The sequence below is a fragment of the Cebus imitator genome, unplaced genomic scaffold (assembly GCF_001604975.1).
Source record: "Cebus imitator isolate Cc_AM_T3 unplaced genomic scaffold, Cebus_imitator-1.0 Scaffold20, whole genome shotgun sequence".
Classification (NCBI taxonomy): Eukaryota; Metazoa; Chordata; class Mammalia; order Primates; family Cebidae; genus Cebus; species Cebus imitator.
The window spans coordinates 11,091,455-11,118,097 of record NW_016107335.1 but is presented as its reverse complement, the minus strand read 5'-3'; the positions used below and the strand labels follow the sequence as shown (position 1 = coordinate 11,118,097).

Below are 26,643 nucleotides of genomic sequence, written 5' to 3'. Positions count from 1 at the left end.
ACGCTGTCACTTGCGGGCCGAGCTGAGATTCAATCTCCAACTCCATGTTTAATGGTTGTTGTCAGCTTGTTTCTGGAGAAATTATACTTAATTGCATGAGTAATGTGGCGGATGTTTGCGTGGGCATTTTTTTTTTTTAAGAGGAAATGGCTTTAGCAAACTTCATAGGGTGGGGGGGGTCCTGGGACGATCACAGACAGAGGGAGAGACGTGGTACCGAACAGGAGAGGGAGAACTTCCTGTGAAAAACGGGAAATTTAATGAGAAGAAAATAGAATACGTGTGATAAAAAACAGCGCAAGGGAACAGATCAGGGACAGAGAGTCTCCAGTGTCTGTGTGCTTAAGGGTGTCAGGGATTGCCATCAACTGCCATCCTGTAATACACTGGCTACTTGGGCCCACTTTATGCAGTGCTGAGAGCTACAGCAATTGAAAGATAATAAGAGGAAAATGAATAATGAATCCATTTGGTTGTATGCTGTAAATGGCCTCATTGAAACAGCCTGTGTTTAGACTGGTAATAAAAATGAGTGATGAAGGCAGACGTTTAACATGGGAATTGGTTCAAGCAAGAAACATATTTTCTGTATTTTTTTTTTGCCCTCACAAATAATTTGTGTTATGGTGAAATTTCTTGCTTGGAAACTTTCTGTAACTACTGCACAGTTTTTATAAGCCTTGGCAAGGTGTGTGTGTGTGTTTTTCTCATCTTGTATCTTGAAACGTTGGCAGGGGCTATCACGGTAGCCAAGGAACTTTGAATTTTATTTGTTAATTTGTCACATGTGGGCCTTTGTCTCTCCACTGGGTGAACACAGGAGCCCTAGGAAAGACGATGATCACAAAACATGGAGCACTTCTTAGGTATCGTGGATTCTGCGGATGGGGAGATCCGTTCATCACATACTCAAACTGTAGCCTTGTCTAAGCCCTGAAATTATTAATCCAACAGTATATCAGCTCCTCCTCCTTTTGTTTATTTTTATTTTTTATTTTGAGACAGGATCTTGCTTGTCACTTAGGCTGGAGTGCAGTGGTGCAACCTCATCTCACTGCAGCTTCAACTTTCTGGGCTCAAGTGATTCTCTCTCCTCAGCCCTGCACCAAGCAGCTGGGATTACAGGTGCACACCACCACATTCAGCTCATCTTCAAACCTGTTGTAGAAACTTTTTGTAGAAGTGTTGCCCAGGGTGGTCCTGAACCCCTGGGCTGAAGTGATCCTTCTGCCTCAGCCTCCCAAAGTGTTGGGGTTACAGGTGTGAGCCACCTCGCCTGGCCTCGTAGCTCCTCCTTCTCCTTTTCCTTCTCCTCCTCCTCCTCCTCTTTCTTCTTCTTTTAAGGCAGAGTCTCGCTCTGTCACCCAGGCTGGAGTGCGGTGGCATGATCTCGGCTCACTGCAACCTCCACCTCCACGGTTCAAGCAATTCTCCTGCCTCGGCCCGCCAAGTAGCGGAGATTACAGATGTGCATCACCACGCCCAGCTAATTTTTGTATTTTTAGTAGAGATGAGGTTTCACCATGTTGGCCAGGCTGGTCCAGAACTCCCGACCTCAGGTGATCTACTCGCCTCGGCCTTCCAAAGTGCCAGAATTACAGGCATGAGCCACCGCCCCAGGCCAGCTCCTCCTTCTTATTTACCCTCCCACTAAAAGAAAAAAAAAAAATCTGACCAGGCACAGTGTCTCAAGTCTATAATTCCAGTGCTTTGGGAGGCCAAGGCAGGAGTAGCACACTACTACAGCCCTAAGGAAACAAAACAAAATAGCAGTTACCCTCTTCTCTAACCTGGGCCAGAAAATGAGACGTTCTTAGTAACTACATATGGAGCACATTGATATAGTTAGGTGTGGCATTCCGTGTGGATTACGACTTTGCAACAGTTAGAACGCGGAATCCCTGGATCAACTGACACACCACCAGCAGTGTGGGTGCTGGAGAGAGCAGAGGCAGGAGGGAGAACAGACAGCAGGGGAGCAAGGCCCGTGGGCAGAGATGCAGCTGACCCTGAAGTGTCCTGTGCCTCAGTTTCCTCCTGCATACAGGAAGGTTAGATAATCGCAGAGGAACTTTCAGGTTCTAAAATGTGTGGGGAACCTGAAGACAGTGAAATATCACACAGAGACATTTAAAGACTAGGGAGGGTAGAAGTCAATCTTTCAGTAATACATTTCATCAAAATAATCCTTTCAGGCTGGGCACGGTGGCTCACCTCTACAACCTCAGCACTTTGGGGGGCCGAGGTGGGAGGACAGCTTGAGGCCAGGAGTTCAAGACTGGCCTGGGCAACACGGTGAGATCACATACCTACAAAAAACAAAAATAAAATCAATTAAGCCGGGCATGGTGGCACATGCCTGTATAGTCCCAGCTACTTGGGAGGCTGAGGTGGGAGGATCACTTGAGTACGAGACTGCAATGAGCCATAATCACACCACTGCACAGCCAGGGTAACTCTCTCTCTAAAAAAAAAATTTTTGAAGAAAAAAAATCTGATTTGCTATTTTTTTAACCCATTGTAGTTTAAGAGTCTGAACATTGGACTAGCTCATTGTTTGGAAACCTAGAATGTGCCTGGCACCCCAACACAACCCTTCCAGCATCTCTGTGAGGTGGGTCTTTTTGTCCTCATTTTAAGAAACAGAAATTGAAGGCTTAGAGAAACCTACTGACTTGTCTGCTAATAAGTGACAGAGCCTGGAACTCAAAGCTGAGTTTGACGGACTCTGGAGGCTCATGTTCTCTCCAGGACACTGTCGCTCAGAGTGCAGTGTGTCGCCTAAGTCATGAAAATGCCTAGTGGTCATCACCTGGTGGAAGCAACAATAACGAAGAAGAACACACCTCTGGCCAGGCGAGGTGGCTCACACCTGTAATCCCAGCACTTTGGGAGGTCGAGGTGGGTGATCACTTGAGGTCAGCAGTTCCAGACCAGCCTAGCCAACATGGTGAAACCCCATCTGTACTAAAAATGCAAAAATAAGCCAGGCATGGAGGCACATGCCTGTAATTCCAGCTACTCGGGAGGCAGAGGCAGAGGAATTGCTTGAACCCAGGAGGCGGAGGTCGCAGTGAGTGGAGCTGGTACCACCGTGCTTCAGCGTGGGTGACAGAGCCACACTCCAAAAAGGAAAACAAACAAAGCAAAACAGAAAAACACTTGTGGGCATAGGAGATGGCACGGCTGTCTGCAACAGGCTGGGGCTAGAGAAGCTGCACTTACACACTGCCCTGGGATTTTTTGCTGTCTCCGCTCCTCAGACCTTTGCTCCAGCCTCTAAAGCAAATTTCCTGGGTTGCTTTCGCAGTGGAAAAGCAGCAGCACCCATTACAGAGGAAACTGTGATTAGGAAGCGAGGGAAGAGTTGGTAAAATGGGACAAAGTTGAAATTGGAACACAGCCTGAGGAAAGGAGATTGTGGGGACCCTCCCTCCATTCTCCCAGCCCCAGCTGTGAAGTGATCCATCAGAGGCTGACCAATGCAATTTATGCTTTCAGTCCACAGGAGCATCCAGGGAAAATGGAGAGGGTGGCAGGGAAGAAAAATTACTTTCTTGCTCTTCCCATGTTGCTCCGGCTTTCAGCTCATGCCTGCAATATCCTTGATGTATTTGTGCTGCTTGGAATTCTTAGCGATCACAAGAGAAGGACAGAATTGGTGCAGGAGATTCCATCCAAGGTTTGCATCTGCTCACAACTCAAAGTAGTTCTTTTGAAAAATGGATTCCCACTTGAAAGCAAAATTCATTTCCTTGTGTTTACAAGGAAAAAAAATTCCTCATTGTTTCAGGTAACTGCAGTCCACTCAGCACTTTAATCTTTTAGAAACCAGAGCTCCAAAAGCTGCTAGAACACCTTCAGCAGATTAACTGTGGCTTTCCCATGTGCCTAGAACAGCACTCATTCCAGGATTCCCCATAATGTGTAAAATACTAATATGTGATAAACTGGAAATGAAATAGCACCGCATCTGAGGAACACAGATCAGTCTACCATAGCCGAACGGTAAGCCTGCAGGGAGATTTCTCCAGGATTGCAGGTGGAATTTCAGAAGCAGCAGCACAAAGCCCAGACACCTGGTCTGGCCGCGCTGGCCACGAGAGCACGCAGGACACCTCCTTTTATCTCATGTAGTAGGGGTGGTCAGTGCCTCTGGGATCCGGGGTCTGGGGACTGCCCCTCATCCTAGCTGGCTGAGTCATCCCCTTTCTTTAAATGCACAGTGATTTGACTTTGTTACTGTATTTCCCATCCGATTCTCTGCCCTGTCTCCATGCCCAGGCAGTGACCAGAGCGCCATGTATTCAGATTCTCTAAAGGAAACACACGTTTCAGTTTGCAAGCAGGTATTCTGCCTCCCTCTCATTGCTCTTCCCACTTAGACTTTTCTGGAACTACTCAATGAGCTTGCAGCTTGGGCAGCCCTTGAACTTGAGAGAGGAAGGAGGAGTGGCTGCAGGGAGTGGGGCAGGAGCAGAGGAGCACACCTCACACCTCTTTGGGGGAACCCAGCCTGAGATTCAAACTTGGTAAGTCAGCACAGGAAGCAGCAGGATGGATGGGGACCTGGGTCCCATGACACACGAAAGGAGGAAATACCTGGGGCCTGAGTGTGCTCCCACCGTGAAGCTTCAATCACGTCGTGTAGACAGCTGACCCTGTGCTGAGCCATGAGTCGGCTCATCCACAGGCCATGCATGTCCCAGTGCCGCACAATCCATGATTGATTTTCCCTCCATAGTCCAAGAAGAATTCAGTATAAAAATACCCTGTTCAACAAACAAGTCAAACGACCTGAAAGTGAGATAAATTGGAGGTGAGGCATGGCTGGTGGGTTGGGCAAGCCATTTGCAAGCTGAACATGCCTTGCACTCAGCCACTCCGGGGTTCTCTGCAGGAGCACAGAGCAGAGGTAGGAATTGGAATCCAAGATGTGGGGACCTCTCCACCCCATAAAATGGGTAATTTTTAAATCTTGGTGCTAATTTTTAACATGGCAAATATCAACACACATATTAAAAAAAGCTCTAGGATTGTGAATAATGTTTTATGAGTTTAAAGATGACACAGACCAAAATGTTTGAAAGCCACTAAAAAAACTACTCTTTTTCCTTGAAAAACAAAAACAATTACAGTTTGTATTTCCCTGTCACTATTATTCTTAGTCTAACTGTAACCACTTATATTAATTATCACTTTTCATCACAGCAACTTCTGTTTCATAAAGGAAACGGGGAGCCAGGGTGGAGGTTTGAGGGATGTCATACACAAGTATTGTCTACAGGAAAATGGGTAATTTTGAAAAAGCATTTTATGAGTAAATAGTTACATAACCTGAAATGTAAAACTGTTTCAATTCCCATTCTTACTTTACATGCTTATACTCATAACTTGCATTGAATCTTTCTTTTTATTCCCCTTGAACTCTTATTTTTGCATTTTTCTATCAAAACATGTCATAACATTTGTCTGCGCTATGACGGTGCCCCAGTTATCACGGTATCCAGAGAGTCCTCGCCTCTGAGTGTCACTTCTTAAGTAGGAAGGAACAAGTGGTAGAAGCCGTGTTTCTGACTCTAAATTCTAAAGTAGTGGTCTCCAATTTTATTTTTATTTTTGGAGACAGGGTATTGTTCTGTCATCCAAGGCTGAAGTACAATGTGGCGATCACAACCCACTGCAGCCTTAAACGGCCAGCTCAAGTGATCCTCCCACCCCCGCCTCCCAGGCAGCTGGAACTACAGGCACGTACCACCATGTCTAGCTAATGTTTTCTTTTTATTTTTCATTATTATTTTTTTGAGATGGAGTTTTGCTCTTGTTGCCCAGGCTGGAGTGCAATGGCACGATCTCAGCTCACCACAACCTCTGCCTCCCGGGTTCAAGCAATTCTCCTGTCTCAGCCTCCCAAGTAGCTTGGATTACAGGCATGTGCTACCATATCCAGCTAATTTTGTATTTTTAGTAGAGACGGGGTTTCTCCATATAGGTCAGTTTCATCTCAAACTCCTGAATTCGGGTGATCAACCGGCCCCAGCCTCCCAAAGTGCTGGGATTACAGGCATGAGCCACCTTCCCCGGCCTAATGTTTTAATTTAATTTCTTTTTTTTTTTTTTTTTTTAAAGACAAAGGTCTTGCTGTGTTGCTCAGACTGCCCTCAAACTTCTGGCCTCAGGCATTCCCCCTGCTTTAACCTTCTAATGTCCTGGGATTACAGGCACCAGCCACCACACCTGGCCTCCAAAAATTTTTATTGCCTCATATCTCTATCTGTAAAAAATTATAATATAATCAAGCCTAAGCTTCCCATTAAATTTATACTTATTTATTTAAAGAGAATGACCATGCGCTACTGTATTAATACATGAGGTACATTATAAAACATCCAAAAAATGGGGGAAGAAAATTTTAAAGGACTAGAGAAAAATAAGCTTAATTGGATGCTCCCAAGTTTTCCCCACATCATTTAATTGAATCAGAAATCCCATTTTTAAAAACCATTTGATCCAGTAAAAAGGAAGGATGACTTAATAAAAACGTCCTGTGTGTTTGATAGGAGAGGCTTTTCCATTGTATTTCTTGCCAAATAATCAAACACGCTGAGAACACAGAACAGCTCCCCAAGAAGCTTCCCTGTTTCTGTCCTTAGATGAATTTAAACCCGGCTTGCTGCTACAAGCTCACTTCCTGTGGCAGAGAAAGCTGCCTTGGCTTCCTGGCTTTGTCCCTCGGTGGGTGGCTTCTCCACCGGGTGGGGCTGGGGACAGGCTTAGCAGAGCCTTCACTTCGGTGGCTTTGCAGCAGCCGTTTCTAAGGAGCTGGTGCCTGTGCCCCGTGCAGAGCGCCATCCCTTCGTTTCCCAGCGATTTGTCTCGGCCTAATTGAACTCTCGCTGGCTGTGTTTCGGCACAGTTCTGTTTTGCCTACTGATAAATGGTTGTTCACTTTCCAGTTTCAGAACTTAACTAACCCCTGGAATGAACCACGGTTCATCTTCACGGTGTCCCCAGCGCAGAGTCTTGCGAATCCGACGATGGATGGTGTTCACAGCAAATTGGCTGTTCAGCAGTGACCTGCAGGAACCGCCCCCAGACGATGTGCCATGGCTTTTCTGACAATGCCATGGCCTTCCCCAGACTCACTGGGGAAACTTATTTGAAGTTTTAAGAAAAAGAATTTGGACTTTCTTATAGCTTTTGCTAAAGTTCAGGAGTTCTAAATGATTATCCCAGTGAACCCATCAGATAAATATTTCTGCAACTAAACGAATGAGATGAAATTTGAAACAAAATATATACATATTTTGTATATTCATACATACATACGATAGCTCTGCACCTATCTATCCACACGTCATGTGGGAAAACCAGAAACATGTAATTAAGGCATGTCTCTGAGCTTCTCTACCTCCAGTCATCAAAGTAGCCAAAGCTTATACAGCCAGCAATTCCATGGATGATCAAAACCCATCCTAGCTGGACACCTTTGAGAAAGTGAATTAATATTAGGATTGTGGTACAAAGATAGGAATCGAAGTAAGTCTAAAATGTGGAACGTGCTGCTTATGCTTAATTTTGTTTTGTATTTTCCTTTTTTTTGAGATGAAGTCTTGCTCTATCACCCAGGCTGGAGTGCAATGGCATGCTCTCGGCTCACTGCAACCTCCGCCTTCCAGCTTCAATTATTCTCCTGAATCAGCCTCCTGTGTAGCTGGGATTACAGGTGCACACCACCTCACTCAGCTAATTTTTTTGTGTATATATATATATAATTTTTTTTTCAGTAGAGATGGGGTTTCACCATGTTGGTCAGGCTGGTCTCAAATGCCTGACCTCGTGATCTGCCCACCTCAGCCTCCCAAAGTGCTGGGATTACAAGCGTGAGTCACCATGCCCGCCCTTTTTCCTTTTTTCTCTTCTAATGAGGTGATTTTGCAGGAATAAACTCCCTTAGCCATTAGTCAACATTTTACAAATGAAACCCAGCAAGGAAAAGGAACTCACTGAAGGCCGGTGCTCATTATTGAGGAAGCGGAAACAACAGAACACGGGCTGGATTCTCTGGGCCACGCTCCTTGATTTTGGAAGCACTGTTCTGGTTCACCCAGGACAAGACATCCTTTTTCCTTCTAGAACAACAGCTCGGCCCCATCTGAAAGTAAAAGTTCATTGACGCTTTTTCAAAGGTTTCACAACTCTTAGCTTTTTTGCTGACTTCAGCAAAATAAGCAGTCATCTGGCCAACTTTAAGACTGAGGTTTGCTAAATTGATCCGCATTCTGAGGCTATCAGAAGACTCTGCATATCTCATGGATACTGTTAATAAATTGACAGTTTCATTTGCTCATTGATTTCACACGTTGCTTTTCCTATGTGAAATGCTTTGTAACAGGCTCAATATGAATCTTCAAAGGGAGTGTGATGTGGTCTGCCATGAATATAAGTCAGTGAGTAACAAACATTGCTAAAGGTCCTATTCTGTGACATAGTGATAACCTACTCCCTTGATTTAGGAAAATCATGTGACCCTTGACTTTTTTTTTTTTTTTTTTTTTTTGTTTTAATCTGGGTTTTTTTTTTTTTTTTTTTTTCTTTTTGTTTTTTTTTTTTTTTTTTTTTTTTTTTTTTTTTTTTTTTTTTTTTGTAAGACAGGGTCTCACTGGCACAATCTCAGCTCACTGTAGCCTCAACTTTCTGGGCTCAAGTGGTCCTCCCATCTCAGCCTCTTAAGTAGCTGGGACCACAGGTGCGCATCACCACTCCCAGCCTTTTTATTTATTTATTTATTTTTGTAGAGACAGCGTCTTATTATGTTGCCCAGGCTGGTCTCAAAACTCCCAGACTCAAGTGATCCACCCACCTCAGCCTTCCAAAGTGCTAAGATTACAGGCATGAACCATCGCACCTGGCTAGGCCTTGATTTTTTAAAAATTCAAGCAATACCACCACCTAAAATGAAAAGCAAACCCCCTTCATCTCAGAATCCTAGTCCCATTCCTCAGCAGTTCCTGGTGTACCTTCCAGATACTGTCCCTGCAACCACACAACGTAGATCTGCTTTTCAATACAAATGGGGACATATAAGTCATATTATTCTATGTATACGTCTTGATTTTTATACCTGGTGATACACCTCAACAATCTTTCTGTATCAGCACACACAGCTCTATTCATTTGTTTCCAGTTCTGGAGTATTCCACTGGAATGATGTGCTATATATACATTTTAACCAGCCCTTGATTATGGATATTCATGTTATTTTCAGTTTCTGTTCTTGCCGTGGCAAACAGTGTGGCAATGGCTTTGCTTTTACATACATCTTTATGTGTATTTTCAGAATTTTTGCAGAATAAATTCCTAAAACTGAAATTTCTGGGTCAAAGGGTGTATTCATTTTCTAATTTGTTAGATATCACCAAATAACACTCTATCTTAACACGAAACAAACACATGCAAGGAAGCGGTGCTAATTTACACTCTCATCTAGCATGTGTGCGTGTGCTGGTTCCTCATGCCCTTGCTACCACCTAACTTTGTCAAGGTGACTGGTTAAAGAAAACCATGTCTCAGTTCCATTTGTAGTTCTTAATTGTCAGCATGTTTGAGCATCTTTTCATCCCAGAACTCTGTATATAAAGATTTTTATGTTACCTACCTGCCTTTGTCCATTTTTTTATTATTTACAAAAGTATCTTAATAAGTTTTATAAGGTAATCTTTATCTTTTGTGTTGCAATTTTTTTCTCAGTTCGTCCTGTGGCTTTAATATATTTTACCATGTTCAAGTTTAAGATATGTATATATTATTTATTTATTTATTATTTTTTGAGATGGGAGGGTCTCACTGTTGCTGAGGCTGGAGTGCAGTGGCGCAATCTCAGCTCACTGCAACCTCTGCCTTCTGGGTTCAAGTGATTCCTCTGCCTCAGCCTCCAGAGTAGCTGGGACTGCAGGAGCGTGCCACCACGCCCAGCTAATTTTTGCATTTTTACCATGTTGGCCAGACTGGTCTCAAACTCCTGACCTCAAGTGATCCACCCACCTTGGCCTTCCAAAGTGCTGGGATTAAAGGGCATGAGTCACTACACCTGGCCAAGTTTAAGATAAATATATATATATAACGTATACATAGAGAGAGAAAGGGATAAAAAGATAAAGGTTGATTAAATTATTTTTCTTATGGCTTCTGAGGCTTGTGTCTTGCTCAAAAAGGATTTTCTTTTTGTTCTAAGATTACTTTTTAAATATCTGCCATATTTTCTTCTAGTGATTTTATGGTTGTTTTTTTTTTAAGTTTAAATGTTTGGTTCAGACTTTCATTTCGGAAGGACATGAAAGCCTTTTGTTCCCATGGTAACATCAAGGAAAACTCAGAAAAAATAAAAATTATACTTTCCCATGGGGCTAACAAAGATCAGCAGTCAAAAGAAGACTTAATGAACTGAATTTTGGAAACATGAGCCCTTCGTTGGCAAAGAGAAAGCCAGGACAGCTTCCATTCCTCTTCCATTCCTGACATGAGTTTCTAATCTAGGCATCTAAGGGTTGGCCTAGGCAGAGATTTGCAAGGAGGAGAAAACAGCAGCTGAACTATACATGACGGTGCAGCCTGGATGTGTGGAGTGCAATATAAGAGTATGCTAATCGCAAAAACAAGTTAGGCCAATCCCTTTCACATCATCACCACCACTACGCTCAAACTTTGACAAAAAAGGTGTCAGTGAAGAAAGGGCAAAGACGCAGGGCAAAACTACAAAGACCCATGTACTTTCACAATGCTTGGATTCCAAGGGAATATCAATTCATAATATTCAAAGGGAATGTTATGGGCTCTGAATGGACTTTTTGTTCTAAGATTATTTTTTAAAAAGATGCCATATTTTCTTCTAGTGATTTTATGTTTTTTTTTTTAAATGTTTGGTTCAGACTTTCACTTCAGAATGGCATAAAAGCCTTTTGTTCCCATGGTAACGTCAAGAAAAACTCCAAAAAAAATAAAAATTATACTTTCCCAGGGGGCTAACAGCGATCATGAATACAAGTCTGTGAGTAATATACATTGCTAATGTCCTATTTCATAACATAGGGATAACCTACTCTTTTTATTTATGAAACTCACATGGGTCCTTGACTTTTTTTTTTTTTTTTGGAGGACAGGGTCTCATTCTGTCGCCCAGGCTGGAATGCAGTGGCACAATCACAGCTCACTGTAGCCTCAACCTCCTGGGCTCAAGTGATTCTCCCACCTCAGCCTTTTGTGTAACTGGGAATCCAAAGTAAGTTAAAAATAGCTAAAGTGGAAGCTCATCCACTCAAATATTGGTAATATCTAAAAGATAATAGTACTATGAGAGTGAGGGCTGGTCTAAGCATAAGAGATCTCAATCTAATTAAAGATTCAGCCAATTTGACTCTAAAAGGAATCTGAATAATTAGTCCTTCTCCCTGTTAGACAGAGGGAAAGCTTATCTTCTCTCGGGAAAAACAACAAAACATTATTATATTTCAATCTTAATTGTATTTTTATATGTATATTTTAGGTATAATAAAAAATTATGAGGCATGCAGAGATATAATACATACTCACCAATAATTAAAAGAACGCATAGTCAATAGAAGCAGACCCATAGTTAAACCCAGTTACTGGAACTAGCTGCAAGATTATTTAAGCAACTATTATATACATTTTAAACAAATGTATAGAAAAATGTGGATCTAATGGGTAAGAGATAGGGGTATGTCAGATGACAAAAGAGAACTCTTAAAAAAAAGACAAAGTGGAAATTCTAGCATGATAAAATGCAATGTCTGTGATAAAACATTCACTGGATGACAATAACAGCAATTTGAATTTTCAAAAGAAAGCATTAGCAAACCTGAACACAGGTTAATAGAAACTATCCAATTAAGTCAGAGTTTGAAAAAATATAGTAAAAACAATGTGGTGTCAATAATGAGATTAACAACTGACTTCCTATCAGAAATGATGCAAGTCAGAAGACAATGAAATGATAACTTCAAATTATTAAGAGAAAAAAACACTATCAACCTAGAATTCTATATACAATAGTCACCCTTTGTCTATGGTTTTGCTTTCCAAGGTTTCAGATACCCAAGGTCACTGCAGTCTGAAGTTATGAAATGGAAAATTCCAGAAATAAACAATTCATAGGTTTTAAATCATGTGCTGTTCTAAGCAGTGGGAAGAAATTTTATACTGTCCTTCTCCTTCCTGCCTAGGATGTAAGTCATCCTTTTGTCTAGCATATTTACAGTCTATGATACCTGCCTGCTAGTCACTTAGTAGCTCTCTTGGTTATCAGATTAAAAAAAAAAACAGTGTTTGTAGGGTTCAGTACTATCTGTGGTTTCAGGCATCCGCTGGGGGTCTTGGAATGTATCCCCCACAGATAAAGGACAACTACCTTTCAGAGGCAGCAGATGGGAAAACCAGATATAAAAGAAACAAAGTCACAGTGCGGCAATCATGCATAGGGAGTGACAGATGTCCAATTCCGAGAGCACACAAAGATGTCTGGTCCCCAGAGTTCCTGATAGGTCATTAATGCTGGTGGTGTGTCCTGACGATAAGAAGCCATTGTTCTTTTTTCTGTTAAGTAGTGGCTGTGGCTGCTTAGCTACTGATATGCTTTCCTGATTCCTCTATTTTCTGTTCTTTTTCTTTTAAATGACAAGTCACTACCTGAAATAAGAGAAAGTCTCTATGTGTTGCAACCAGAAAGAGCCGACAATATAATTCCTTTAGACAGGATGGCTTCTCTCCTAAGATTTTGGGACATTTCAAACATTCAAAATTAAAAAAGGGAGAAGAAGACAACTAGACAGCCCAACAGAGGAAAAGATCACCAATGGCTTCCCAGGATCCTGGACCTCCAGGCATGTAAGTTTTCACAAATTCTCTCCAGTGATAATGCAAAGAGAGAATGAAATACCACCCACTGGTTGATAAAAATTGAAGAACAGATTGTTGGCTTTGCTGAGACAGTCCACATTTTTAATGTAGAATGTAGACAGGTGTCCTGGGTGAAAGTCAATACAGAGAAATTGAGAAAAGGACAGTAAGGGGCTTTTCACTTGTTTCTGCATTCTAAGCTGAGGTAAGTTCATGAGAGTCTTTTCTAAATTGCCACAATTATAAAAACCTGTCCCCTGGTAGTCATCATTTAGCAGTGTGTTTTTCCTATAGCTTATGTTCAACAAATAGCAATGTAGCTATTACTGGGAATACTTATCATAGGACATTCTGCCCATCAGCCACTCTGCAGGAGTGAGGTATCACCAGTCATTTTCAGGGAAATGCTTTTTTTTTTCTTTTTTTTGAGACAGGGTTTCACTCTGTCACCCAGGCTGGAGTGCAGTGGCACCATCTCGGCTCACTGCAACCTCCACTTCCCAGGTTCAAGCCATTCTTCTGTCTCAGCCTCCTGAGTAGCTGGAATTGCAGGTGCCTGCCACAATACCTGGCTAATTTTTGTAGTTTTAGTAGTGATGGGGTTTCACCACATTGGTCAGGCTGGTCTTGAACTCCTGACCTCAGGTGATCCGCCCACCTTGGCTTCCCAAAGTGCTGGGATTACAGGTGTGAGCCATCATGCCTGGCCTCAGAGCAATGTTGTTTAGACTCTACCCTCTGCCAAGAGATGATCTAAAGATGGACAACCATCCTTTGGCTTTTAAACCTTCCTTTCACATACACAATACTTAAGTCCAAGGTTACAGTAGCTCTGCTTCTCTGGGTCTCCCTTGGCCCTTTCTCCTCTCTGCACCAGCTTTGTCCTAAGGCCAGCACCTCTCAAGGTTGCAAGATAGATAAGGCATTTCCAGGTTTTACATTTAAACACAGCAATGTTCAGAAGAAGAGTTTTTGTCACCTGGCCATTCCTAAGCCAGTCACCATCAAGGAGAATTGGATTATTCAGACAAACTAGAATCTACTGCATGGAGCTAGGGATAGGCTAGCCTCTCTCAAGAGGCTTGGTTGTGTGGAAGAGAATATATTTCTCAATAAACTGGGTTCTGTTAGGAAGGAGGAAGAGTTCATGGATGTTAGGCAATTTAGGGTATCCTGCCCAAGTTAAATTTTCCAATGGCTGGTATCATTGCTTTTTAACAAACCACAGTTTGTTTAGTTTCATCATCATTAATTTCATTTACTGTGGATTATTTTGCTAAGCCTACCATGTGCAGTGAAGCATATCTTCACCAACAATACTTTGAACTGTAATTTCCAATAACTAAACTTAAAGGCTATGAACACTGTGAACCAAGAACAGATTATCCACATCGCATCACCGGAGCCGATGAAGTCGCCATCCTCAACACCATCACCAGTATCCCTAAACTTGTGTCCATAATGATCCTTGTTGTTCAGAGTTTTTCCTTAAGAAAGAGAAGAAGAAAAAGCAAGTTGTGTTTGCTTATGGGATATGATACTCTAGCCAAGAGGGCTGGGCTCAGAAAGGATCAAGAATCTCTGCTTTGGGTGGGAATTCCTATTAGTATTTTCCATTCTTCTTTGCCATAGCAAGGAAAGATAATGAATAAAGATTTCTTAGCATCATGTGTGCTTACCTCAGTCTTAGGATGGGAGACATTCAGCTCCTCCTCATTAGTCTCTTGTCTAAAATTAAAAGAAATAAGATCACTTTACTCAATTGACCTTCTCCTACTTCTTGTATAAAGTAAAAAGATCAAGACTTGGGAATTAAAAATACAACTTCTCTGGCTGGAGTAATTGCAAGCTAATTACTGCTATCATTAGGCATTAAATTAAAATTTCAGCACTTAAATTCTACATGCTACAAAGTTCAGGTCCTCATCACATCTTACTTAGATCACTTCAATTGCTTCTAACCTGATCTCACTGACTTCTCCAATTCATCTTAAACAACATTCCCAAGGGATCTTTCAAAAACACAAATCTGATAGTGTCACTTTCTTGCCTATAATTTTTTTTAAGAGACAGAGTCTCACTGTCTCCCAGGCTGGAGAATCACTTGAACCCAATCTCTGCCTTCCGGGTTCAAGAGATTCGCCTGCATCAGCCTCCTGAGTAGCTGGGATTACAGGCTCCTGCCACCACACCAGGCGAATTTTTGTATTTTTAGTACAGATGGGGTTTTGCCATGTTGGCCAGGCTGGTCTTGAACTCCTGACCTCAAGTGATCCACCCACCTCAGCCTTTCAAAGTGCTGGGATTACAGAGGTGAGTCACTGCACCCAGCCTGCCTATAATTCTTAAAAAGCTTTCTACAAGATAAGTAGGCACACATACCCATCTTATTCTGGCCTCTGCCTGTCTCTCCAACCTCATCTCTCACCCCAGTCCCCAGCAAAATTCTACCAGGTGCTGCAGTCTTAGGACTCCCTTCTTGCAGTGTCCAGAACATCTGTGTGCTTCCTGCCTTCCAGCCTTTGTGCACCTTGCTCCTTCTACCTGGAATGTCCTTTCTCCTTTATTCTTCTGCTAAATTCCCATTTATGCTTCAAAATTCCCTCCAAATACCCCATTGTCTTTAAACATCTGTTTTTACTCTACCAGGAAGTTAGTTGTCTATCTTTGATGGCTTATTTATTCATAGTGTTTAAGATGGTGAGCTTCTAAGTCAAACTGTCCAGGTTCAAAGTTAGGTTCCACCACTTACTGGCTATGTGGCCTTGTAAAGAACTATGCAGAGTTTGATGTTCTATTTCACATACAAGCTATCTAGTTCGCTGTTACTCTTTCATAGGTGCTGGCAGAAGGCACAGAACTCTTGGGTCAGAGACAAAGGACTTTGCTAATCACGACCAAAGCAGTAGGCAGAGCTGCACAATTGCTGGTTCCCTGTGCCCCCAAGTCTTATGATGGAGATGCAGACGGCTCCTCGTGGATGCCTGTGCACAAGGCCAGTCACCTTACACGAGAGGAACCCTGAGCTTGAGCTTGGGAAATCACCACTTTTATAATAAGTGGAATAAAAAGACTTCCCTGTGGAGAAAGGAGAACATTTATACACTGTTGGTAGGAATGTAAATTAGTACAACCTCTGCGGCGGTTTCTCAAAGAACTAAAAACAGAACTACCATTCAACCTGGCAATCTCGCCACTGGGCATCTACCCAAAGGAAAAGAAATTGTTATATCAAAAAGTCAGTTTCTCTCATATGTGTATCACAGCACTATTCACAATAGCAAAGGTATGGAATCAACCTAAGTCCATGGATGAATGAATGAATTATAAAGGCCCATCAGTAATAGACTGGATAAAGAAAATGTGGCATAATTCACACCATTGAATACTATGCAGCCATAAAAAAAATAATGAGATAATGTCCTCTGCAGGGACATGGCTGGAGCTGGAGGCCATTACTCTTAGCAAACTAATGCAGGAACAGAAAATCAAATACTGCATGTTCTTACTTATAAGCAGGAGCTAAGAGATGAGAATACATGGACACAAAGAGGGTAACAACAGACACTGGGGCCTATTGGAGGGTGGAAGGCTGGAGGAGGGAGAGGATCAGGAAAAATAACTAATGGATATTAGATGTAATGAAATAATCTGTACCATAAACTGCCATATCACAAATTTACCTATGTAACAAACCTGCACATGTACCCCTGAACTTAAAAGTTAAAAAAAAAAAAAAGAAAAAAAAAGAAAATGTGGTACATATACACAATGGAATACTATGCAGCCATAAAAAAGAATAAGATCATGTCTTTTGAAGCAATATGGTTGGAGCTGAAGGCCATTGTCCTAGGTGAAGTAACTAAGAATCAGAAAGTCAAATGTTGAATGCTATCATTTATAAGAAGGAGCTAAACAAGGGGTACACCTGAGTACACAGAGGTAAATAATAGATATTGAGGACCCCAAGAGAGGAGGGCAGGAGGGGGATGAAGGTTGAAAAATTACCTATTGGGTACAGTGTTCAGTATTTGGGTGATGGGTACACTAGAAACTCAAACCTTGCATTCAATAATATATCCATGTAACAAACCTGCACACATAGCCCCGAATCTATAAAAATAAAATTTTAAAAGGTGAAACAGAACCTTCTCTTTGTCCAGGGGGAAATGCTACATCATCCTTCAAGGTTGCCTGCTGCAACCCAGAGACACAGCTCAGGTAAAGGGCCATCAGGCAGGCACACCTGCAGGGTGAGGAAGAGACACTCAGGGCCGCAGGGGATCATCTCTCCCGGGACCCCTGGACCTACGATTGAACTTCTCATTACCTCAGTTTCCTTGGGTCTTAAGTTGGGATAATCAAAAGGGTTGAAAGGATTAACCTAGAGTAAGTGACAAGCGACAGCTATTACTGTCAATCCTCCACTCTGCCCCTCCCTACCTTCCACATGTTTTATTTGTCACTTTTACTCTATTTCACAGTAAATAAATAATAGAGATGGGGTTTCACTGTGTTGCAAAGGCTGGTCTCAAACTCTTGGGCTCAGAGGATCTTCTCCTCTAGCCTCCCAAATGCAGGGTGCAGGGGTAACAGATGTGAGCCACCACACCTGGCCATAAGTGTTCATTTACAGTTTGTTTTCCTACTGCCCAACAGCTCCTTGAAACATATTCATCCCTGCATCTCAGACACCAGTACAGGGTAGATAATTTTACATTTTTGATAAAAGGAGGAAATGAAAAGTCTCCCTGTATATCAACCACTGTGATCTGACTAGAGTGTCTGTATACTTTTGATCAAATTTCATGACTCCAAACTCTTCAATGTTTTGGTGAAAAAAAAAAAATCATTCTCTTTTAGGTAGTGCTGTTTTCTTTTCTTTCTTTTTTTGAGACAGAGTCTCACTCTGTGAGACTGGAGTGCAGTAGTGGGATCTGGGCTCACTGCAACCTTCACCTCCCAGGTTCAAGCGATTCTTCTGCCTCAGCCTCCCGAGTAGCTGGGATTACAGGTGCCTACCATGAAGGTGGGCTAATTTTTGTGTTTTTAGTAGAGATGGGGTTTTGTCATGTGGGCCAGGCTGGTTTCAAGCTCCTGACCTCAGGTGATCCACCCACCTCGGCCTCCCAAAGTGCTGGGATTACAGGCGTGAGCCACCACGCCCAGCCTAGGTAGTGCTCTTTTCAATGCAATAACATGAAATGACAATCATTAACACAGGAAGATTAAGTAGTTCCTCTAGGAAAGTTACTTGGTCTCACCTGTTTCCATTTCTATGGAATGGAATGGGGATTATAATAGTGCCTACTCTGTAGTGAGGTTGGAAGAAATAAATGAGTTAATGTATATAAAATGTTTAGAAGAGCATTTAGCGCGTGCTAAATCTATGTCAGCTCTTTATTTCTCACTGGATCTCATAACCTCTTGTTGAGTGACGGGAAATCATTGCAGATTTTGGTCGTCTGCGATGCCTAAAAGACAGAAACTTAGTTTCCACTATTATTGCTCTAATTCAGAAAACAGTGACTCTGGAGATAGAAATCCAGTGGGTCCTTGTTTTATCAACAGTTACTCAGAACAATCCAGGTGAACACGTGGCAGAAACTCTCGTGGGCTGCTGGACCTAATGGGCTTCCTCTGACCAAATAGAAGCCGCCAGGAGAGGTGACCCAATGTCTAACATAAATTCTGACCCGTGACCAGTAAATCAGTAAATCTCAGAAAAACAAACACATAAATACATAAAGGAAGAATAAAAAAAGTCCCCGAAACCATTTAACATGGCCATGGTTTCACATACCTGAGAGGAAACCATCATTTAGTCTTTTTTCTGAAATAAAGGAGGCTGTGGACAGGCAACTCTTTCTGTAACAGTCTCCAATTCTTTCAGCTGAGTTTTCTGAAATCATGGTCCTTCACTCTACTTCTTTGATTGTCCAAACCTCACTGAAACAAGACTTTCCTGTTCTTTGGCCCCATGCAATGTTTTGTTAGCTAGAAAATGCAGCCTTCTAACCGGTATGCACTTTACTGGTCTCCAGTGTCTATTAAACAGCCAAAAGCCCCTCTCACCCGAGAAACGTTAGAACTCAGAAATGCCTATGGCCTGTGGGTGAGACGAGATTGACTACAGGTCTGTGATTTCTCTGGATTTCACAACAAGACCTGTGTTGTTTTCTACCCCAGTCTACCTATAACAGGATTTCACCCACAGCTGCTGCCAGCATTCACTCACCTCTGACGACACACACCTGCCTGGCCCACCAGAGATCCACAGCACTAATGCGCTGCTTTTCTGAGACGGGAGAAAGAAAATGCAAAGATTGATAGAAACGGGAGTTCAACAAGACAACAAAATGCTCAGAAGAGCAAACCCTAGTCCCAGTTCTAACCGCACCTGGCCTTGTTATATGCATGTAGCTTCTTACACTGGCATGTGTGTTGTACATGTATACATGTGTGTAAAAACATATACTCTTTTAAAAAATATTTAACAATCATGGACTATGATAACAAAAGAGACTATTATTTTTCAGATCAAGAGGCTTTCATGTCCCAAATCACATACTCGGTTGAGAGTGGGTCCAGAATTCGGTCTTGGTTGTTCTCTCAGGTCGAAGCACGTGCTACAGTGTACCACGGTGTCTCTCCCGGGTGCCTCAGCATGAACCATTTGCACCTGAAATCAGCTACATAAAAAAACTCGTTTTCTAATATAGTATCCAGTAAGTAACAGATGTGTCCAGAGCTCCATGCGTTCAGACAAGGCAACAGGGGGTCCCTCAGGGTACCGTTACAGGCTCCCCAACTTTCTTCTCTTCTTGAGCATGTGGAAAGGCCAGACTTCCCATGCAGTTAGCTATCTTGAGCACGTTGCAGTTAGCTAGGGACTCATGAATGAGTTTTGGGAAACGGAATATGTGTCTAAGTGGCATCCTCACTACCAGACTGGGCCACACAATATCCCACGTTGTATCACCATCCTTTAAATGACTTTAGCCCAAATCCTTCCACAACCTCTTTTCTCTAAGAAGCAGAGGACCCTGAGATAGGAGAACACAGACAAAATTTGAGGTAGAGCTGTCCTGAAAAATTGCGGGACCTGCAAAGCAGTTTATATGAGCAAAAAAGAAAATGTTATGATGTAAGCCACTGCAACTTTAGAGGTTTGTTTTGTTTTGAGACAGAGTCTCGGTCTGTTGCCCAGGCTGGAGTCCAGTGGCACGATCTTGGCTAGCTGCAACATCTGCCTCCTGGGTTCAGGCGATTCTCCTGCCTCAGCCTCCTGAGTAGCTGGGATTATAGGTACCCGCCACCATGCTTGGCTAATTTTGGTATTTTTAGTATAGATGGGGTTTCACCATGTTGACCAACTGGTCTCGAATTCCTGATCTCAAGCGATCCGCCCACCTCGGCCTTCCAAAGTGCTGGCATTACAGGTGTGAGCCACTGCACCCAGACTTTAGAGGTATTTATTACAGCAGCGTCTCTAATTCATGTCCCTTTAGTTCACTGGAGAGGTCTCCTGAAGCTTCAGTCTGTGGCTGAAGGCCTCACTCAAGGATTGGGTCTCTCGCTGTGGGTCTCTCTCCATTTACCACGGTCATGGTTTCACTTACCTGATAGGCAATCATCACTCAGTGTTGTTGTTGTTTTTCTGAAATAAACAAAGCTTTGGAGAGATGCCTATTTCTATTATGATATCAAACTCTTGAACTCTTGACCTCAGGTGATCCACCCATCTCAGCCTCCTAGGGTGCTAGGATTACAGGCATGAGCCACCATGCCCGGCACTATGATATCAAACTCTTATATACCATAGGTCTCTCTCTGGTTATAAAGGATTGCTTATCCTGCTCATGGGACAGACAGGAAGTGCTAAAGAATTAATGCCTTTAGGACCAGCCCCCAATCAACAAGGGACGTCTCCCCTATGTGGGGAGACAATTGTCAGATACTCTCTGCATATTTGCTCCGCAGGAGGACTGTGCCTAGCTGCCCAGAGTGGTGGCCCTCTCTTCCTTGCTTTCCTTCCTTCCCACTCCTTTACTGTGCTTGTCAGGATCGCTTCCCAAATAAACGATTTAAAACAAACGCTTGCCACAGTGCCCTGCTATTGCAAGAGGCCAGATCCACAGAAGGAAGTTAGCATTCATTTCGCTCAATGGGAAGGATGTGGTTGAATGAATAACGTGGGCAGCCTAATATTTTTAGGCTTGTAAGTTCCAGTTCTGTTGATGGTTCTGGTGCATGAACCAGCACATCAGGGCCATCTTACTTACCCAATATTTGAGGGAACTCGTAGGGAATGAGTCATAATCCCGAGACTATTTGCAAATGCTAAATGTCATTTTTAAATTAATAAACAAAAACTACAGCCCTTAAAGAGTGTTTTGTGTTTAAAAGCAAAGCCCATTCAGCATATTAAACCTGGAAAACAGAGACAAACCCGAAGAGAAAAATAAAATGTCCTCATTATCCCATGGCAGTTTTAAATTTTTAACTGTACAGCCTTTTGGTGCTTTTCTCCCCCTATGTATATATATTTTAGCAAAATGAGATCACGTTGTATAAATAGTATTGTAACTTGATTTGCATTTACCAAAAAACAGATGTGTAGCTTTCAGTGGTACTCCAGATATATTTTAGAAAGTGCTCTAAGCCACCAGTCTGCAGGATATAAACCAATGTCTCATGTCCATGTTGTACTTTGTTCCGTCCCAGGACCACTTGATATACTAAAATAAAAATATGCAAAGGTCAAAATGAATTTATATTTATTTAGAAAACTCAGTGAGACCAGGAATTTTCCTTTTTCCACTTGGTTATAGCCAGAGTTTAGAACAATGCTTCACACAATATGCATTCAATAAATATTTATTGGATAAATGCATGAAGCAACAAAGCAGCTAACACCATTTTACTGACTGGTTTATGTCCACTTGTCAACATGAAGCCAAAATCAGTGTCCAATAACAAGCACTGTTATGAGCATCGGTTTTCTGGGATGGTTGCTTATTGCATTTTCTCTACTTTATTCCCTTAGTCATGGGAATGTAGTAATGGGATTTTCCTGACATCAACAGCGATCAAACCTTGCCATTCCATAGCAACCTAATGCCCCAGAACCGAGGTGAGGTTTCCCAAGGGCGAGGCACAGCTCGTTCCTATTGCTGGAACTCTCCCTTCTCTACAATATCATGTTCTCGTAAATCATTCACACCAAGTTCCATTTGTCAAGATAATTGGGAGCAATTTATAATGCTGTAACCTAGATATTATCATGAAGACTCTCCCTATTTCCAATTTGCAGTGTTCAGGAATGTGACATGCGCCTGCCACTCAGCAGGACCATGGACCCTTCGTCAATGGACTCACAGTGTCACTGACCTTTATAATCTTGAGACCATCCAAGGCACTGGACACAGAGCCTCCAGCCACCTCTTGGTTCTCTCCTGCAAGTCCAGACAAGGTCTTTGTGGTTTATGTTGCATAGATTCCTACCTCTTGGAGGCTTTTAGAACTTGGCATGGTATTGAAATAACCTTAGGGATCTATCTCTGTGACCAACTAAATGCAATTGTCACCATTTTGGTTATTTGGTGACTTCGGATGTCACCTGGCTGAGCTGGCTCCCCACTGAAAACGGGACTCTGCCTTTGCAAGGGTATGGGTGAAGCTGGAAGGCATCGTTCTCGGCAAACTGACACAACAGAAAACCAAACACCACATGTTCTCACTCATAAGTAGGTGTTGGACAATGAGAACACATGGACACAGGGAGGGGAACATCACATACTGGGGCCTGGTGGGTGGGGAGCTAAGGGAGGGATAGTGGGGGAGAGGGGATAGAGGAGAGATAGCATTAGGAGAAATAGCTAATGTAGATGACGGGGCGATGGATGCAGCAAACCACCATGGCATGTGTATATGTATGTAACAATCCTGCAAGATCAGCAAATATACCCCAGAACTTAAAGTATAATTTTAAAAAAGAAAGAAAATGGGACTGATGTAATGAAAATGCTTTCGGTGGAATTTCAGCTTCAAGAACAAGTGGGAAAACTTAGCTTTGGTGAACGGGCAGCACAAGTGCAATATTCCATAGCAGTGGTGTGTTCTAGACCTTGAACACCCCTCCAGGCTGGGTGGGCAGACATGACGGCTGTGCCAGCCAGGCCTTCCTCCCACTTTTAGGTGATATCTTCCATTTCTTTTCAGAAAAACTCACTCCATGGCATGAACTCGATGATAGTACCATGGAGAAGGGCAAAGAGAGCCTATTAGCCACCTTGTTAACAATAAAATCCCTTTCCAGCCAGTTCTGTAGCTCCAAGGAGCCATCACAGGGCCTTGAATGTAGTGGACACTCATTCACAGCAAACGAAACTGAAGAGAATAAGCCATCAATTGCTGTATCATCATAGTTGCCTTTTTATTGTTTTGGAATAAAAGTAGCCCAGTACACCCCTGAAGAAACAAACAACAAAAAAAGTAATTACTCTCTTACCTAAGCCAGTCAGGAAAAAGGTATTCCGGCCAAGTGTGGCGCCTCATGCCTGTAAACCCAGCACTTTAGGAGGTGGAGACAAGGGGCTCACTTGAGCCTAGGAGTTCAAGAACAGGCTGGACAACATGACGAGACTCTGTCTCTATGACAAAGTAAAAAATATTGCCAGGTGTGGCAGCGCACACCTGTAGTCCCAGCTACTTAAGAGGCCAAGGTGAGAGGATCGCTTGAGCCCAGGAGCTTGAGGTTACAGTGAGTTATGATCATGCTATTGCACTCCAGCCTGGGTGACAGGGAGAGACCCAGTCTCAAAAAGGAAAGAAGGAATGGAAGGAGGGAGGGAGGGAGGGAGAAAGGGGAGGAAGGAAGGAAGGAAGGAAGGAAGGAAGGAAGGAAGGAAGGAAGGAAGGAAGGAAGGAAGGAAGGAAGGAAGGAAGGAAAAAATCAGATGTTCTTAGTAATTACACATAGAACACATTGATATAGTTAGGTATGGCATTCCATGTGGATGATTAATTTGTAATAATTAGAACTCGGAGCTCTGGGTTGAGTGACACACTGCCAGCAGTGTGGGTGCTGGGGAGAGCAGAGACAGGAGGTGGAACAGATAGCAGGGGAGCAAGGCCCGTGGGCAGAGACGCAGCAGACCCTGAAGTGTCCCGTGCCTCAGTTTCCTCCTGCATACAAGAAGCTTAGATAATTGCAGAGGCATTGTCAGGTTCTAAAATGTGTGGGGAACCTGAAGACAGTGAAATGTCACACAGAGACATTTAGAGACTAGGAAGGATAAGCAAGAAACCACTTTAATAAGACATTTCATCGACTGGGCATGGTGGCTCTCGCCTGTAATGCCAGCATTTTGGGAGGCTGAGGCAGGCGGATCACGAGGTCAAAATATTGAGATCATCCTGGCCAACATGGTAAAACCCCGTCTCTACTAAAAATACAAAAATTAGCTGGGTGTGGTGGAGCCTGCCTGTAGTCCCAGCTGTTCAGGAGACTGAGGCAGGAAAATTGCTTGAACCTGAGAGGCAGACATTGCAGTGAGCCGAAATCACACCACTGCACTCCTGCCTGGTTACAGGGCAAGACTCAGTCTCAAAAAATAAAAATAAAAAATACATTTCAGCAAAAAATCTTCCATTTGATATCACAATTTAGGATAAGTAGCCAACATAGATAAAATACCAGAAAATAGCACATGATTTCCATTGTCCTACCAAGCAGAATAGCATTTTTTTTTTTGAGATGGAGTTTTTCTCTTGTTGCTCAGGCAACCTTATATTTATAGTTGGGTAATGTTAGAAAAATGTGCTAAGACAATCCAATGGGGGAAAGAAGAGTTTTTTCAACAAATGATTCTGGGACAACCGGGTATCTTGACGCAAAAAAAAAAAAAAAAAAAAAAAGGTATTTGAACCCCTGCTTCTCACTATCCATAACAATTAACTCAAAAGGAATCAAAGACCTAAAGGTAGGAGCTAAAACTGTAAAACTGAGAAAGATACAACAGCATAAGTCTCCGTGACCTGAAGGGTTAGGCAGTAGTTTCGTTTTCACCAGAAATAGTCTGGTTGACCTTAAAAGAGCCTGCTTCACACAGCGTTAAAGATCTGTTTCACACTTCACACATCGCTCTTGCAATAGGTAGGGCTGCCTATGCCAGTCTTGTAACACAACTCATGCTGCAGCTGAAATGTGTGTACACCTGCTTAGACGGTGTGAACACACATGCACACATACAGCGTGGTTGCAGCCACTCACAAAGCCTGAATCAGTCTCTTCAAATCCTACATACGCTTCAGCTTAGAGAGTCACTGGGAACAGCAACCTCTCGGGGTAAGCCAGGACCAGTACAGTCATGCTGATCCTGAAACTGTTTCAAATATAGCCTGGAGTAACTTAATACCTTTATAAACAGAAATGAAACTGGGTTTAAATAACGACCCAAACCAGATGGCACCAATGTCGTGTTCTCTTCAGAAACGGAAAGAGGAACAAAAGAGAGACTCCTTCCCAAGGGAGCAGGTGCAGCAGCTGGGGGCCATGGGGGCTTTCCCTGAGTGCTGCAGGCACTCTGCAGCCTGGGAGCATGTGCTGGGTAGAGCTGCTCAGAATGCTCATTCTCCGATTTTAAGCAATTAGTATGGCTGTGACAGCAGCAATGCAGAATTCTCAACACAATTCTACTTCCTAACTGTAGTATTTGCTGAAATGTGCAACGTGTTATATAAATCAACTAAAATTTGTTGAGTGTTTACTGTGAGCCAGACACTATTGTAGCAGTATTACCTATATTAACTTATTTAATCCTTACAACAATCTTTTGAGATGGATTCATTTTTACCAAAAATGTACATTGAAATGCAAGCAGGTTAAGTAATATGCCCAATTCATAAAGCTTCTCATCAGAGTTTGGATTCAGGTCATCTGACTCCATAAGCCAGGTCTGTAGCCCTTACTCTCTTTTGCTAAACTGCCAAAATTTTAAAAAACTGCAAAATGAAATCATCCATTCCTGGGTATATTTGTTTCTATTGTCACTGTAGCAGATTGCCAAAAATGTAGTGGCTTTTAAAATAACACAAATTTATTTACTTACAGTTTTGAAGACCAGAGGTTGAGGCTAAAATCAAAGTATCAGCAGAGCTTCGTTCCTTCTTGAGGCTCTAGAGGAAAAGCTATTTCTTTCCCTTTTGCAGCTTCTAAAGGCCACCTGCCTTTGTTAGCTGGTGGCCCCCTCCTCCAACCTCAAAGCTCATCACTACACCCTCTGATTTTGCTGTCTCGTCTCCTTTCTCACCCCGACTCTCTCGCCATTCTCTTATTGGGACCCTTGTGATGACATGGCATTCCACTGAAAAAAATCTGCAATAATCTCCCCATATCAAGTTCCTTAACTCAATCACATGTGCAAAGTCCCTTTGCCACATAAGGTAACAGATTCACAGGTTCCAGGCCCTGAGATATGGACATCTCTTGGGGGACAGTCTTGATTCTAACACAAATGGGGAACTAATAAGTCCACACATGTGTCTGCATCATATGCCTCTTAAAAAAGTAAAAGGAAAGAAAGAAGAATAAAACACAAGTCTGCAAATTCATAAAGCACTTAGAATCTAGCAGTGATCAATATGGGGGTTACGTTGAATTGCCCACAATGTCAACTTCTGGTAGATTTATGCAAAATCAACAACTGTGAAAAGTTTCACATG

General features: G+C 42.6%; 1 long non-coding RNA gene across 1 annotated transcript; it reads right to left on the bottom strand.

Moving 5' to 3' along the window:
- Positions 1-7,934: 7,934 nt before the first annotated feature.
- LOC108298542 lies at positions 7,935-26,361 on the bottom strand. The gene is made up of 3 exons (XR_001822611.2): positions 26,031-26,361; positions 14,595-14,643; positions 7,935-8,155 (listed from the first exon to the last, which is right to left on the bottom strand). It is a non-coding gene; the product is annotated as an uncharacterized LOC108298542 (long non-coding RNA).
- Positions 26,362-26,643: the final 282 nt, after the last annotated feature.